Genomic DNA, 4,001 nt, shown 5'->3' with positions numbered 1-4,001 from the left:
TCTCTCTCTCTCTCTCTCTCATTTGGAGAGACACACATTTTCTTTTCTCATATCAGGCCATATTACTGTTCACGGAGAGTGCAGGGTACGCAGCCATTCCAGGATGCCGGGAATGAAGCCTGGTGGGGCCAGAGACAGCCTGTCCCAAAGTGAGACTCCCTGAAAGGAGCCTGGTGGGCAATGCTGAAGTGCTCAGTGCCCAAGAGAATCCAGGCCTGCCCCCCGCTTCCGGGAAGGCGGCAGCCGAGATGCGCCCATGAGTGTCTTCTCCATTGCATGGGGCCTCTCTGAGTCTGAGCCTTCTCCTGGCACCCAGCCACAGCGGAAACAGCTTTCTTGGATCACACATCACCTTTAATGGGCTTCTCCCTGCATTGAGACTGCTCAGCACTGGGATCAGCTATTCGAACCTACCAGTCTCTTTGCAGGAGGAAAATGAGGCTTTTTGCTCCCAGAAGGAATTTATAGCCTCAGAGACCCCTACCCCCAGCCCCGCCCCCAGGGGTCCTTCTACCCTGTACGTGCGGCTGCAATGGGTCAGAGCTGACTCAATGGCAGTGGGTTTCATGAGCCAATCAATGACAAATCCGTGAACACCTTGGGTTATCAGGTTCAACAGCTGATTGAAACAAGAGATGGTGACGCAGGCATGGTTTCTTTTATGCAGCTGTTACGAATGGAAGGTTTCAGCCACCCTGATCCCAGCAGGTCCCTGGGTGCCCCTTGCTCACAACTTGCACGCACCCCCTCCTGGTGTCTCGTACCGCCCCTCAGGCTGCATCAGGCTGCCTAGACCCTGCACAGCGCAACCTGGGACTCCGGGACTCCCTTTGCCACTGCAGTGCCTTTAGTGCATGGCCTGGACTCAAACCCACCACCTCTCTCTGGTCTGCTTTTGGAACCAAGTGAGTGCCTGCCATCCCCCAGACCCCAAAGACCCTGAGAAACCAAAGCCCAAACGTGCTGCCACCGAGGGGTTGATTCCGACTCCTGGAGGCTACGGGAAGGTGAGAGCTGCCTCTGGCTTTCTGAGTGTGCAACTCCTCATGGAGCAGTAACCTTGTCCTTCCCCCTGTCAGCTGGTGGTTTCAAACTGCCGACATTCTGGTTTCCAGCTCAACGTGTAAGCCCCTGTGCCGCCAGGGCTATCTGATGAGCATTACTAAATCCATACCCTACGAGTCGCCTGTGCATCTGAGTGGCCATATAACAGAGTGGAGTTTCTTGTGATGTTCCCGATGCTGTGAATCTCCTGAGAGCGGGGAGCCTCATCTTTTTCTCCAGGGGGGCCTGGTGGATTCTGACGACTTAACCTGCTGCACCACTCTGACTCTTGAGTAGTCAGCCTCATACTTGGATGGAACGTCACCTCATGCTTCGTAAAGGACCGCAGCTCTGAAACCCAGCCCTGCTCCTCTGCAGGTGGCATGCCGGGGCCGGAGCCTTTGAGAAGGCCTGTTTATCACGGGCTGACTGAGTTCGCCTCTGCTTCTGCCCAGCACAGCTCGGTTACAAAAGAGCTAGGGGTGTGTGGATGCAGCTGGCCCCCACACCCTGTGTCAGAAGCGCTGTGGATGCTCTGAGACGGGACACAGACCCAAAGTCCCCTGTGTGATCGGAGTCCTCATCTGCGAAGCAAGACTGCTGTGCACGTGCACCTGCACTCTCATTTGTGTCTGGAATGAGCACCAGGAAGCACTCCTGTGTCCTCCTGGTTTTGTTCCTGGACAGAGGAAGTCCGCATTGTACAGCCAGGGATATGGCAGGAAACAGCAAGGCTGCTATGCAGAGAGAACCAGACAATGGGGAGGAAAGAGGCCTGTAATGAGGGACTGGCAGGTAGAGAGAACCACAAAGGTGGCTCTGTGGAAGCCCCATCTGTGAGCAGAGAAGAGGCCTGGCAGGATACCGTGGTGTTGGTTTACCCCCTCTTCCCCCCCTCCCCGTGCTCCCCTGCCTCCCTGGTCAAACCCACACCCACTCTCCCACAGCAACACCCCATCGGGACATGGACGTTAAACTTGGCTCGTGTTTGTGGCTGGTGATGTTCACAGCTCCTGTGCAGGGTGGGGAGAGAGGCCAGGAGGTGGGACCCTAGCGGGGATGCTGTGTTCTTACTGCATTATCTGCTCTGTGTTGGTTCCAACTGCTGGGGTGCTCACCGGAGGTGGCCTTCACCTCCTGGGCACTCCATGGAGAGGGAACTGTGTAGTGTGTGACTGGGTGTGTCGTATTGGCTCCGACTCATGGTGACTTCGTGTTCAACAGGAAGAACACAGCCCGGGGGCAGTGTCAGCCACAGGACCTTAAGGAATGCCAGCCCTTATTAGAGCCACTGTGAAACCCATCTTCCTGAAGGTCTTCCTCTGATCCCCACGCTCTACTTTACCATGTCCAGCTGCAGGGTCCCACTCTTCCTGTTAACAGGCCCAAAGCATGTGCGATGGAGACCCACTACCCTTGCTTCCACAGAACATCCAGCTGCGCTTCCCCTAGGAAGAGCCGCTTGGTTTCCGTCAAGGGCATATTCAGCATGCTCCACCGAGAGGCATCAAGTCTCGGTTCTCCTTATTTCTTGCCCGGGTTTTGAATGCGGGTGAGGTCCTTTAGAAGACGTCGCTCGGGAGGGGCACACCTCAGTCCCAATCATCACTTATTAGAACATCTCGAAAGAAGATTTGCTCCAGGCCAGGTGGAAAGCCTCGGTACCCCGCTTCTAAACACTGCCCATGGAAACCCCGCAGATCACCACCGAGCGCCCCGACCTGCGTGCATCGGACACTCCTCAGGAGGGACCAGCTGCTGACTTGTGTTTGGAGAAGGAGAGGGCCAGAAAGGGGGCAGGGGCCCTCAAGGGGACAGTCAGCAGAGTAGTCACAACCGTGGACTCAGGGACACTGGCAACCAGGATGACACCGGACCAGGTGACATTTCCTTTTGCTGCTCAGGTGATGGCATCTTGACCGCGAGGTCCCACATGTAGGGCCTGTCCAGGGTTGACTGTCGGTGGATAATGGGGGGGTGACTAGAATGAGTGATCATTCTATCTCCCCGAAAATGGTATCTTACACCCCAGGAGTGAATGCATGCTGCTTCCTTTTAGAAATTATGCAAAACAGCCCCATCTAGAATCCCTTGAATCTCATCGTTCTGCTGATGAACCCGTCCCCATTGGCTTCATTGCCTTGGTGATAATCAATAGTAGCATCACTAAAAACCATAAAATCAAAGGAAGGAAGATAGAGTTTTATAGAGAATCTCTCATGTTTCCAAAATGTGTGGAATCAATTTTGGTTTTGTTTTTCGTGTAAAAGCCATTCTGATCTCATTTTAGGATACATTCACGGAAGCAGAACTCCAGGGCAGCAGCTCAAAGGCAATCCCAGCCTTGTGACGCTGGCTGTAAAAGGTCCTTTAAAACAAATGTCAGTTCAGACAAGAGTGTTGACTGTCCTAACCAAAGTATTTGCAGGGATGTTGATCTTCAAGGCCATTGCCTCAGGCAGAACACAGCCTGAACCTGTCGTGTGTGAACAGAGATGGTTCAATCGGTCCCAAAGGACAGTCCCTGGCCACCCCCATAGTGCCCAGCACCATCCCAGTGCAGTCTTGAAGTGGAGACAGGCTGGCAGCTCGGTGGAGACAGCGAGTCTGCCTGCCTACCGTCACAAGGCAAAGGTCCACTTGGATCCCAACCACAACGCTGGTAGTTCTAGAATATTTGGCATCCTCCAAGCTCATTAGTGCCCGCTCCATCCTCACACTGTGCTAGATAGCTTGCGATGCTCGCTGTGATTAAAGTGCTTGTGATCACGTGTTCCCACAAGGCGTCTGCCACCTTTCCTGGAAGTGTGTTTTAAAGTCACGTTTGATGATTGAGGCCCACGTGAGCCTCCAGCTGGTGCTTGAAGCCCTGCAATTTCTGATTGGTGGACTTGGAGTAAAGCAACATGGTCCTCTCACATTTGCCCCTGTGTGCTTCCAATGATCTGATACGAATC

The sequence above is a fragment of the Echinops telfairi genome, unplaced genomic scaffold (genome assembly GCF_000313985.2).
Source record: "Echinops telfairi isolate 266 unplaced genomic scaffold, ASM31398v2 ScPeMD7_23;HRSCAF=83, whole genome shotgun sequence".
Taxonomy (NCBI): Eukaryota; Metazoa; Chordata; class Mammalia; order Afrosoricida; family Tenrecidae; genus Echinops; species Echinops telfairi.
The sequence above is the reverse complement of the archived record's forward strand: the minus strand, read 5'-3'. Positions refer to the sequence as shown.